The 13399-nt window shown below is 45.5% G+C and overlaps 1 non-coding gene across 1 annotated transcript; it reads right to left on the reverse strand.

The window, feature by feature from the left end:
* Positions 1-2798: 2798 nt before the first annotated feature.
* Positions 2799-2934, reverse strand: LOC129404635 (small nucleolar RNA SNORA72). The gene has a single exon (XR_008630013.1). It is a non-coding gene; the product is annotated as a small nucleolar RNA SNORA72 (small nucleolar RNA).
* Between the last annotated feature and the right edge of the window lie 10465 nt (positions 2935-13399).

Genomic DNA, 13399 nt, shown 5'->3' on the forward strand with positions numbered 1-13399 from the left:
TGTTATACTTGTCTCACTTTTTTTTCCTGTTCATCTTTTGTGGTTTCTTTACTCTTAAAAATCTCATGAGGGCTGAAAAGGATGATCCTCACTCTCCTTTTCTGGGGCCGATGTGCTAAGACAGGTGCCAAGTAGAATTTCTGTGTGGGTCATGGCAAAGGCCCTGATCCAGGGATTCTCGGGAAGAGCTCTACCTCTGGGCTCTGCTGAGCTGCTTCTCTTTAGAGAAGCTCTGTCCGTCAAACCTGCAATCAAACAATGGCCGCGTGCTAACTCCCGTTCTCAGGATGCTCCCCTAGGGATGGACCAGAAGCCCTGTTCTTCTTGTCCATTTCATCCAGGAGGCAGACAGATTTCCCAGCTTTCCCACCACAGGGTTGTCCCTGTTCTGTGCATCACACTGTCCCCTAAAGCCCTCTCAAGGCTCTGAGATGCTGACAGCCACACTGGGTTGGGTTCTCTTTGGTGCTGGCCAAGACCATGAACTCTAATGTCCCATTGCTTCTCAGGCTTTTCATCTAAATTCCATCCTTTCTATCCACGAGACTCACTCAGTTCCTCCCCCCCCACCTTTTCTTTCTTTCTTTTGTATAATTGAGCCACAGTGAGACATACAGTTAAAAACGTGTTCATGACTGGCTTTCAGTCATATAATATTTTAACACCCATCCTTTTACCAGGATACCACCACCAGTGTCCCCACTTTCTCTCTTGCACCCTCACCCCTGCCTTCCTCTATGGTAGGCACTTTTTCTTCTACTTTTCTTCTCTCTCTCTCTCCCACACTTTGGGCATTATAATTTGCAATACAGACATTGAAAGGTTATCATGTATATCCCTTTACCTACTTTCAAGACTCACTTGTCCAGAATGATCATTTCGAACTATTACTGTCATACTGGTCCCCTTTCTATCCTAACTGCCCTGTGTTCCCCCATACATTTGTGGCAAGCTTAAGGACCAGTTCTCGTGGCCCTCAGTTTCTGAATCAGATGACCAGGCTGCTGGGACGTTCTCAGCTCTCATGTCTCCTAATTGCCCCTGCCACATTCCCTCACTTCTCATCTTTGGAAACTCTGATAAGATGTACCTGAATCGTCTTTCACCTCATCTGCTGTGGTTTTCAATTTCAAACAATGTTCACCTCTTGATTTCTCTTGGCTATATTCTGGATCACATCTCCTATTTTCTATTTCAGCTCACAAAATTCTTTGCATAATAGATGCCTGGCTGTTAAATGTGCCCACTGAAGTTTTTTTTTATTTTAGTGAATCAATTCACTAATTAGCTGTTGCCAGGGGTGTTGTGCTGGGGTGCCATGCAACGTGGAGATCAAACCTTGAGCATGCCTTGAGCATGCTAGGCAAGTGTTCTGTCCCTTGAGCCAAATCTCAGTCCTTCACTGTTTTTTTTTCCTTTTATGCACAGGCTTCCACTTTCTAAAAGTTTTATTTTATTCTTTTACCAATCTGCTTGTCCTTGACTCATATTTTAAAGACATAAATCATTTTTTGAGAAAATATATATTCTAACCAATAATTTCTTAGCCAGAAGCTTTTGCAGGCTGATGCTGACACTTCTCATTTCTCTTGGTGCTTGGTTTCCTTATATTTGTGGCAACTTTTAGCTGTGAGCTTCTCTTCTTCCTTGGAAGTAGTTAGAAGTTCTTTGAAGCCTAAGGAAAAAGTGAATTCATGTTTTCTTGTTTGGGTGCTTTTTATTTATTTTTAAATAAACAAATAAATTTTATTTTGTGGTGGAAGATCCCCAAGGTAGTGTTTGGGCACTACTCCCAGCTCTGTGCTCGGGGCTTGCTCCCTGAAGTGCTTCTTTTTTTGCTTTCTGGGTCATACCCAGTGCTGCTCAGGTGTTACTCCTGGCTCTGCACTCAGGAAGAACTTTTATTTATTTATTAAATTTTATTTTATTGAATTACTGTGATAAAAGTTACAAAGCTTTCAGGTTTAAGTTTCAGTCAGATAATGATCAAACCCCCATCCCTTCCCCAGTGCACCTGTTACCCCACCAAGAACCCCAATATACCACTTTCCTACCCTCCCCCACACCTGAGTGGCCAATGATCTTCACTTTATTCTCTCTATACTTTGGATACATTCAATATTTCAACAGAGAACTGACTATTATTGTTTGGAATTTCCCCCAACAATCAAACCTGCTGAAAAGGCACCAGTTGATAGTTTGTTTTCCGTTGCTGAGAGTGAAGATTATAGGAGCTCGCGCAGTTGCAACAGCATGTCGTGCACGGCTGCTCCAGATCTCATCTGGGCCGAGGGCGTGCCGATAACACCCCCATCCCATGATCTCTTGCGCACCACAAGCAAGTAGCTCTGGGTTGTGAGTCCTAGAAAATGGCGGACGCCACATGGGCGCTGCTGCTGCTGTCGCGGCTATCTTCCCCATAGAAAGAAAGCGTTGGGAGAGAAAATCCTTTCCCCTCCCCGGGTGGCATGGGATTGTAGCTCAGCTCACAGTCCAGGTGCATTTATATAAGTCTCTGGGTGCCAAAATGGGTTAGTAGACCTCCTGGATCATAGTCTTTAAGGAGCAGAGGGGCCGTGTTGTGTGCGGCTGCTCCGGAACTCATCTGGGCTGGGTGCCTTTTAGTTGCATAGGCCAGACTAGATAGAATCACTTTAATTTAAATAGTTTTCTCCTTTTGTTTTGGCCTTTAAGGTCATCCATGGTAACTTTTATTTTTTTCTTATCACCATCAATTATTTTTTCCCCCCTTTTTGGGGAAAAATTGAAAACAAGCTTAAAAACAATCAAACAACGGAAGTTATCACCATCACTTCCCAGACCCGACCTAGATAGGTAAATGACTAGGTCTGGGGACATATGGATGGTCTTATAATAGCAAATCTTTAGCCTGTCCTGATTATTACAAAATCAGAACAGCGAGACTATTTGCAGGGAATACATTTTTTGTTAATGTATTTCCTTGAGAAAACTAATTGCAAATTAGTTTTCTCCAATTATAGTGAGTTCAAGCTATAAATATGGATGTAATTTGGCTAATAGTTCTCAGGACACTTAGTTTGCCACATTCCTCCTCTACATTCCAGTGCCATGAGTCGAGATCTGCCATTTTCCTTGTAGGGGTTATCTATTGGGAAGGCTTTTGGGTTTATTCCTAGTCCTTCCTTACACCGAGGGTCTGGCCCTTGAAAGTCTAATTTTACAGGACATCTCCTGACCACAAAACCTCAAGACACCAAACACATTCATAGTTTACTAGATCCAGAAAATTCCTCCAAGGCAAATGAGAGCTTCGGTGCTCTTCTTCTTTTCTGAGTTCTGCCCTCATTTCCATTTTTGGCCTGAGTTTTCCATACTTTCTCATTAACTCATGGAGGGGATTTAAAAAATAATAGGAAACATTTACCCTTGCAGGTTTAATTATCCTGCGCAGGAGGGTAGGTTTAAACACTCAGCCTGCCACAGTGCTAGAAGCAGAAGTCTCACTTCCAATTTTGCCTTTTCTAGGAAACTTTCCACCATATCTTCAGTCTACGTATAGCCTTCCTTCCTTCGCTCTGTCTAATTAGGATTTAACCATATTAGTTTGGGGACATTAGAGATGATTGTTTCTTCCTTTACAGGTGAGGGATAGTTCCGGCTAGAAGCCCATGTAAGCCGGCAGGTATTTCTTGTCTATTTCATCTCAGAGATGTCTCATTGACTCAGGAGCAGTCAGGCAGCCATTCTTCCTTCTTTCTTCTGGGCTACTTACATTCCCTCTTTTCCTAAGTTTTCTCCCAGCTTGCTCTCCTAAGTGAACACATTATAACTGTTACCGGGCTAAACTCACTTCCTCTACTTTATTTGGGTCTCAACAAAATACTTTCTCATGAGCCCGAGGAAAGCAAAAAGCTCATTGTTCAGCATGAAAGGAAGCAGTTGGTCCGGAGAAGTATATTTAGATACACAATTATAACATGCTGTAGTATGGAGACCCGTGTGTTACTGTACACACCAGCATTTCAGGGGAAGAACATAAAGTTAATTCAATAACGATCAGTTTGCTGTGGTACAGGAATCCATACTATGGAAACATTGTCATTAGACCAGGAAAGTGGAAGCAACTTCCCTGATCTTTCCAAGTTGTTCAACATTTACTCATTCATCCAGAAAAGAAAAAGAAAAGTCTGCCAGGCAAATCTTGCCTGCCAGACCCTGTGCTCATCACTATGGTCACTGATGAACAAAACAGTCTTTGTGGGGCTGGAGAAATAGGATAACGGGGAGAGCATTTGCCTTGAATGTGGCTGATCCAGGTTCAATCCCCGGCATCCCATAGGGTTGCCTGAGCACCAGCAGGAGTAATTCCTGAGTGCAGGAAAAATCAGGAGTAACCCCTGAGAATCGCCAGGTGTGACCCAAGAGGCAAAACAAACAAAGCAGACAGCCTTCGCTCCTGGAGGGTCTGCAGTATATGCGTGTTCAGTGGGGCCATGAGGTTGGACAAAGAGGCGGGTGGGTAAGTGGCTTCATGGAAAAAGCATCAACAAGAATACTGGAGAGTCCCACAGAATCTCAGTCATTAAAAAATAAATAATTATGGTAAAGAGTCAATGCTTTCTCAAAAGCACCTACCCTCAGGTCTCACTTTCAGTTAACTGTGTGTGGTCAGAACAGAGGCAACATCTGTTTATTTATTTATTTGCTTTTTGGGTCACACCCGGAGATGCACAGGGGTTACTCCTGGCTCATGCACTCAGGAATTACCCTTGGTGGTGCTCAGGGGACCATATGGGATGTTGGGAATCGAACCTGGGTCGGCCACGTGCAAGGCAAACGCCCTACCCGCTGTGCTATTGCTCCAGCCCCTATTTTTTAAAATTTGGGCATCATACCCAGCAATGCTCAGGGCTTACACTTGACCCTGCACCCAGGAATCACTCCTGGCAGTGCTCAGGGCACCATAGAGGATGCCAGGGATCAAACCCAGTTGGCTGCATGCAAAGCAAGCACACTACCCACTGTACTATCTTTCTGGCTTCAAAATTTCAAGATGGTGCTAATGACTAGCAATAGTTAAAAACTATCACTTCAGTAAGTAATTTAGGATAAAAATGTCCACGAGGGGACTTGGGGATAGGTGTACAGTACAAAGATCTGGTTCACTCAGCCCTGAATGTGGAGACAGGTAGGGGGCCATGTTGAGTTTTCCCCAGGACGTGCCTTATGGTTCCTTCTGATTCAGAGCCAGTCTCTTGATATTTATGCTGTTCTCTGCCTTTCTCCATTGTCACCGCCCCATGGCATGACCCCAGTCATCTGTGTAGGAGACTAAGCTTCTGGGAAGCTTGTGGGTTCTGAACCATCATTTCATAGGAAATGATGAGGCTGAGTCTGACCAGGGGCCCATGCTCCAGCAGCAGCCCAGAGCAGGGACTCTGCCAGGCACTGTCCTTCTCTCACGCCCTGGTGGTGCCAGCAGCTTGTGACCCCAGGACACCTGGCTTGGAAGATCCAAGGTAGGTCTAAGTTGGACTCTGAGATCCCACGTTCAGGACAAAGATCATGTCCTTTAGGGACCCTCCCGTGTCTCTAAGGAACACACAGGAGTCCCAGAGATGGAGGGGTAGGAGCCGCAGAGACCAGCAGAAACGCCTCCACAAACTTCCAGTTGGGTTTGATTTGCTGTCCTGGTGCCAACTTTGGAGCCCACAAAGGCCCTGAAGAGAGATACACGCACAGCACTTTTACAGCACTTTTACCAAGAATGCTGAGGAAACCATTTTCACTGTTTTTACCCAACTCTCTCTTTTTCTCTTTCATTCTTTATATTTTGGGTTGAATTCTTTAACAATAGTAACCATACCAATGATAATGCAAGTGATTAATAAATACCTGCCTATATAATCTGATTCCTAATGCTTTAGAGGCATTATTTCTAATCTTTAAAAGAAAGAAAAAACAAAGTTGCTCATAAAAAATATAAAGGCGTGTGCGCGGAAGGGGTGATGTGATAATTGCATTGTTCAATGGCTCTCGGGGTGGCTTTCTCTCTCTCTCTCTCTCTCTCTCTCTCTCTCTCTCTCTCTACCTCTCTGCTCACGTTCAGTGCTCTTGAGCCGCTGTGTATGGACTGGATCGGAATGGCCTCTTCTTGTGCTTTGCTTCTGTGTGTGCCGCTGTGCTCTCTTCTGTCTGTCTCTCTATCTCTGACTCTGTCTCCGTAGTCTCTCCTCTGATCTCTTCCGACATCTCTCTGTCTCTGTCATCTCTCCTCTGATCTCTTCCGATCTCTCTTCTTCTGATCTCTCTTTCCGGAGCCTTTCTGCTTCTCTCTCTAGAGCCCCACTCGCTCTCACTTCTGACTCTCTCTTACTTTTGACTCTGACCCTCACTCACTTTGTGCTCTTTCTTTCCCCTGCTTCTAGCTCCGATGACTCCCTGATTCTCTTTCGCTCCCCTACTTCTCTTACAGTCTTAGTTTATATAGCAATCACATAGAGTGATGACACAAAGGTGGGTTGAACATTAACAAATCAACAAAGAGGGGTAAGACCACTCCTCCAGGAGATTAAAAAAAATCTCATCTAAGAATATTACTCCAGATTCCTAGGAGATCTGCTTAAGGGTGGGATCTCATCCAGGCTGTGTTGTTTCTTCTTTCCTCAGCTAGTAATCCACTTAAATAGTTATAGTAAATTTACTTCTAATATTTCTAGCAAAGCCATTTTGTATGAGCATAGTAAGAGATGTATCAAATTTAAAGTTTGGTTCTTCCTGAGGACAGTCACTATATATTCCAGACCACAGTCCTCAGGCCAGGTTAGTCTTCCTAACCCCAGCAGGGTCCTAGTCTTGTCGTTACTTTTGGATCATGGCAGCATTTGTCTATGACCAGGTTCTCAACTTATAGTTGAGTATTGTGGCGCTTTGACTTGGCCCATTTTGATGCCAGGGTAGCTCACAGGTTGCCCTGGGTCCATTCAGTCCCTCGTCGGGACCCTGCTTTTGGGGTGCTAGGAACTAAGGGCAACTGAGTCGAGAAAGCAGAAGCCCAGGAGTAAATAATATTAGAGTCAATCAGCTCCCAAGTTACAAAGCATAATATTAACTGTCTTCCTGTGTCCATACAGAAAGGACATTTCTTTAAGGTAAACTAAGTTCCCTGTGGCAAGACTAAAAGGACAAACTCAATGTTATCCTTCAGTTGCTGATGTTTCCATTTTAAAGATGTGGACACAGAAGTCCAAAGAGGCTAAATAAGTTGCTCAGGCCCACACAAGAATATGGGGGATGAACAGGGATGTGAACCTACACCTGTCTGCCCCAAGTAACAATTCTTTTATTCAATCTCAATAACCTTTATAAAATCAAGTTTGCAACCTTCCAGCCTTTCCCACACTATGGTCCTGTAGGAAACATTGACAAGACACAGGGCAGCAAAGGGAGGAGAGTTGGTCCACAGAACTGAGTTTGTGAGGGCTGGGAGGGCACTTGGACTTGAAAATGAAGGGCCTTTGGGATCCTGGTGGAGGAACATGGATATTCTGGTGATGGGTATGATGTTAGGTACCCTGTACAATGTAAGGATAAAATAGCATTAACACTACTCGAAAAAACAGTACCTCCATCAAGATTTCTTTTTTAAAGAGAGTGATCTTACACTTCACAGTTAGGTGGGTGTCAGTGGCAAGCTGCCTTCTGTAGTTTAAGTGGGCTTGTCTTAATCTTTCCATCCTTTAATCCAATCTGCCTCCAAGACTTTCTCTTGAGAAGTTCTTGGCATCTTTCTTGCTTTGTGACAGGAGGCAGAGAACGACCATCACATCTACCCAGAGGCCAAGGGTCCTATACTTTTTGGTCTCACTGGGAAGTTTTTAATCCCCACTGTGATACTTCCAAGGTCCAAGTGTCAGCCCCTGGAGGACAGGGATGAGGGTTTCAGGGGTTGGGCCATCCTTGACTTGACCCCTTGTTGTTGGAAATAGTATCAGCCCCCAACTGATCTTAAGCTTACTCCAGGAAGCCACAGGGGAGAATGATTCTCATCGACTCCTGTCTTCACAGACACTCACAGCTCTCTCCACTTCTCACAACTACTGGGCACAGGAAGCTTCTTCAGCTGGGGCTATCAGGCTGAGTTCCCTTTGGAGAGGATGCTACCCCTGACCAATACACACATACACACACACATCCTGCAACACTCAGGCCCCCTCTTGCCACAGTGGTGACCTTCCATCGCATGGCTAATACTTGTGCTTCCGGGAGCTGAGCTGTGACAGTGCCATGGCCTCACTGCACCTTCTCGGCCTTCCTCACCCCTCCTCCTTTTCCTCTTTGATGGCTGAGTCCCAGGATTCACATATGGTTCATTTTGGTATTTGAAAAACTTTCTTGGCCGGAGGGTTCTGGCTTCCAGGAAGGTTCTCCCATGGCCTGTGGGAGTCGGAAGCTGACCGGGGGGATGGGGTGGGGGAGCTTCCTGTGGTCAGGCTGTCTGCGCTCACCCTCCATGAGCAGATGGTTTCTCTTTGACTCACCTCGACTTCCAGGGTGAATTGTTCTTGCTTTGGCCAGCCAGGCCACAGGGAGGGAGTCTTGGATAAGCCCATGGCTCTGAACATGCTTCCATTCTGCCTCACAAGGACCTGAGTGTGTCCTTGGCGAAGATGCCCTCCATTCCAGCCTCTCTGCTCACCTGCCCAAACCAAAGGTTATCCTCTGATCGTTATGGAAACCTTGTGGATTCTCCTGACATCCAAAGATACCCCGACCTGCTCCAATTATGCAAGGTCACTTACTTTGTTGAATTCTTCACATATATTTCTCTTTGTTGGAAAACAGCTGACTTCTCTCAGTCTTTCTTCCCTTGGGTCTTCTTGACTCTCACATGAAACACTTCACTCCTGACCCTTCTGGCTTCCCAACGTGCAGAAATTTCCCCCACAACAAGCAAGTCTCGAAGTGACCAGCTGGATGTCCTTTCACATAGCTCAGTGCTGACACTCTCTACCTGGAAGGAGCATTAGTTCCCCAAATGCAGGATTTGGTCCATCAAATGACACCCATTCACCTGGATGACAACAAGAAGGTTTCCAGATGACCCTCAAAGGCGTGGAGGCTCATTTGACCCCATCCACCCCATCCCTAGGTTTGTTTTATTTGTTAGAGCAGTTCACAGACCTGAGGCAAACACAGATATATGCTCCAGGTTGTTAGTGGCTGTCATAAAAGAGACGGACAAATGTCCACACTGAAGAGAGGAGGAGAAGTGGATATGTTGGGGGGGGAAGGTGGCACTTCCTGGTCTTCTCTGGGGCAACTGCTCTCTCCACCTGTCCATCATCCTGGACACCCCCTGAATCAACTGCTATGAGGATTTTAAAGAAGGCTTCATCATGATGTCCTGATCTGGTCTTAGCTCCATTGCGGCCCTTCCCTTTCTTTCTCTTTTTCAGGGGGACACACCCAGCAATGCAATGCCCAGAGTTACTCCTGGTTCTCCACTCAGGAATTACTCCTGGTGGTCCTTGGGATGCCAGAGACTGAACCTGGGTTGGTGGCATGCAAGGAAAGTGCCCTATCCACATACTATTTCTCTGGTCCCGAGCCCATTCCCTTCTCAGGAAAGGAAAATCTCAGCCTTGTTCTTGCTCATGGTCTTTCTCATAGACATGAGCCCACCCAGAGTTGCCTCTGAAGAGAAGGACACTCCTCTTAGCCTGGGAATCACAATTATATAAGGAGCTTTATGCAGACACAGTCTGGGCCTAAGATCAAAGATGAAAGCAACAGATGCTCCTCAGATTCTTATGACTTAGGAGATGTTACAGATCTCAGGGACTTGGTGCCAGGAACTGAGTTGTCACTAGTATCTGGTCCTAGTATCCCACCAGCAGTACCTGGTCCTAGTATCCAACCAGCAGTACCTGGTCCTAGTGTCCTACCAGCTGTATCCATTCTGGGTATCTGACAACTCTCTTCAGACAGGCCCACTAGTCTTTGTCATGCTGTATTTTCTGTTTCCTAATTGGTGCAAATAAAAGTCTTCCATGTCTGATGAGTTTTTGTGAAAGTCATCCTTCAATTCTCCCCCTCCCCACCCCAAATCCTAGCTTCTGGGAGAAATGAGGAAGGGGTGATAGGGCCCCTCCAGGAATGTTGGGGGAGGCCTGACTCTTGAAGAAGATCAGCTTATATAGCCTGTTCCCCCTCCCTCCTATGCTCCCCTGGACCCATGGGATAAGAACAAATAGAAAGGAGTTGAGCCCCCATATGGGGGGCAAGGGACAGAGAAGGCAGGACTGGGGAACAAAGGGTCAAAGGCCATACTGAGTCTCAGAGGGAGGAAAGTCCTGCGGCCTATCCCCCTTCTCCCTGACTCTTAAAGATAAGCCTCAACCTTGAATCAACCCTGTCTGGTGTAATTCCGGCCTCTTTTGACCAAGACTGATGACGGTAGCAAATCAGATACCACCCGCCTGGATGACACATTTCACATCACATTTTGTTCCCCAACCCCACATTGGAGATAGTGATAAACAGTGTTAGGTCATACCCCCCACCCCAGCCCCGTAGCACAAGGCCTACAGCTCTGGTAGTCTTTGTTCTGTGCTCCCCAGAAGGCCAAGTTTTGCAGACGTCATTCTCTCAGCCCCATTGTGGCCTTGGTTCCTCCAGAATTTGATAGCTGGGAAGCCCTGATGTCAGATATCTAGACTCCCCCATCTCCATCCCTCAAGCTTGACATTCTCCCTACTTGGTGCCTGGTGGTTCCACTATACGTTTCCCTTTTCCTCTTCCTCTCTCTCAACTTTGCCACAAATCACACAGCTTCTGCTTCTTCTGCTCCCTGTCAACCTCGGTCTTCACAGAGACCAAAGAATACCAAAGCTGGAGCTGCAACTCGTGACTCTGTAGGAGCCCCTGATCCTGTGCCCCCCCCACCCCTGCAACTCCACTCCACCCCCATCCAAGGCCACTCCATGGAGGAAAATGAAGTGGGTATTTGAGCAACAAAATAAATAGCACAGTATTGGATTATAAACCGATGTCTAAAATAAATATCCATCAGTCCAAACTTATATAAATAAGAGACTGGATAAATAAATAAGTGGGAGCGAAGAGACAAATGTTCCTATGAAAAACTCCAAATTCTGTTTCGATACTTGCTCCTTTAGCAGAGGGACTTAGTTGGAGCTGGAGTGTGGGTCCTGGATGTAGTGTGGACTCACTAGAGCTGAGAACCGACTGAGGGAAGGGGTCAGAGCCACTATATAGGGCAGAAACCCTTGGATCAAAGGAGACAGAGGGGGAGAGGGAGAGGGGCAGAGAGACAGGAGAGAAAGATGGGGAGGGGGAGAGAGAGCATGTGGAGAGCTCATGCACCAACTTTTGGGCAGAGAGAAGAGCATTGCTGCTCTGTGTGTGTGTGTGTGTGTGTGTGTGTGTGTGTGTGTGTGTGTATTTTCTCAAACCCAGAGCATCAGTCTTGTTAGACAAGCCTGAGTGTAGGATGTTTTACAGCATGCCTGGTCTGGTGCCTTTCGTACTGTGAAGGTCATGAGAAGTGCAGGTGGAGGCACTGTTTCAGCCAAGAAGAGCTGGAAGAGAAAGGCCTGCCAGTCCTGAGGCACTCTGATGGGATCCTAGAGCAGAAATAGGACAAAGGTGAAAAATTGGGTGAAATCTACATGAAGGCTGGACTTTGGTGAAGATTCAATGCACCTGTGAGGCTTATTTTCAATAGGTACACCCAGAAACATCAGAGGACATCAGGGGAAGCCAGAAGTAGGTGAGAGGCATGAGGCCTAAGGCCATACTCTGTACTAACTTACAACATTGTTGCCTTAATCTAAAATTATTCCTAAATAAAAAATTTATTTAAACAAGAGAGAAAACCAGACTATTGGGGTATGTTTTATTGAACAATTAATATAGCCTCATTGCTATATCATTGCTTCATATGGAATGGAAGTAAGACAGGGGAAAGATCACTCACCATTCTATTATGTAGAACTTGCTTGAGTAAAGCAGAGTCTGGTGATAAGGCTATCAGTCGGTGGAAATAGGTTTGCCACTTTATTTTTATAAATGTCTATTCTTTTCTGAATGTGGCTGAGTCCAAGAGTGTGCAAGAATCAATTTTCTACTCTGCACCAGTTGGTAAAGGCTTTTGAAAGATGGCATTGCTAACGTGTCAAATTCATGAGATCCTGCCTTGTGGCACCAATTGTTAAACCTTTGTTTTCTAAAATAAATACATTGAAGATATTTGTAAAATACACACACATACACATATATATATATATGTGTTTATATATGTATATATATAAACATATACATATATATGTGTGTATATACACACACACACACACATACAGGATTCAAACAAATGTTTATAGAACACAACCTGAAAGGGCCCATCCTATCCCAACTTCTGGTTTTCTGTTCACATTCTAAGAGCTAAAAATGCCAATTATGGCTTCACTCTGGGAGCTTCTTATCATACCAGCATTGCCAGAGGAGCTTATCTGTGTGGGGCACCTGAATTTCATCTTCATAACAATCCACGGAGCAAGGCGCAGCTAAGCTCATCCCACAGAAGGAAACAGGCGTGGGAGATGAAAGGCATCGTCCAGACATGGCAGAGCTGGACTGGGAGCTCAGGTAGGCGAATGTCAGTGTTCATGCTTTAGCCACTTGGGGCAGGCCACACTATTTGCACACAACCTTCATTAGTAACACCCACCTCCATCTTTTCATTGGGATACACTTCCAGGCTACTAACAATGGACTTTTTATTGCTAATAGCACAGAAGTCAGCGTTCAGTGTCTGTTGGCCACCAGCATCTTCCTTAACTGCTCAAAGCCATTGGTTTTCCTCCAAGGCACATCTAGGAAATCTGGTAGCATTTTGGGCTGTTACAATTGTGGGTGGGTGCTGCTGGCTGTTTAGCAGAGTCTCTGGAGCAGGTCTCCACAGTGAGGACAGAACCTGCACAACCCCCTGTAGAACAAAGGCTTCTCTGGCCCCACATGCTGGTAATGCCAGGTATTAAAAAAAAACTCTACCATCTTCTGTAACAAAACTAGCTTTCTAGGTGGAAATTACCACAGGGGTATTGGGGGTGGAGGATAGTTAAGATAGAGGAGGGTCCATTATGACAATATTAGTTTGTAAATGATCACTCTGGACAAGAAGTGAGTTTTGAACGTAGGTAAAGGGATATACATGATAAACCTCTCAGCATCTGTGTTGCAAAACATAATGCCTAAAAAGAGAGAGAGAGAGAGAGAGAGAGAGAGAGAGAGAGAGAGAGAGGTTGGAGTGATAGCACAGTGAGGAGGGCATTTGCCTTGCAAAGCGGTCGATCTGGGTTTGGTCCCAGGACCCCATATGCTTTCCTGAGCTACT

The sequence above is a fragment of the Sorex araneus genome, chromosome 4 (genome assembly GCF_027595985.1).
Source record: "Sorex araneus isolate mSorAra2 chromosome 4, mSorAra2.pri, whole genome shotgun sequence".
Classification (NCBI taxonomy): Eukaryota; Metazoa; Chordata; class Mammalia; order Eulipotyphla; family Soricidae; genus Sorex; species Sorex araneus.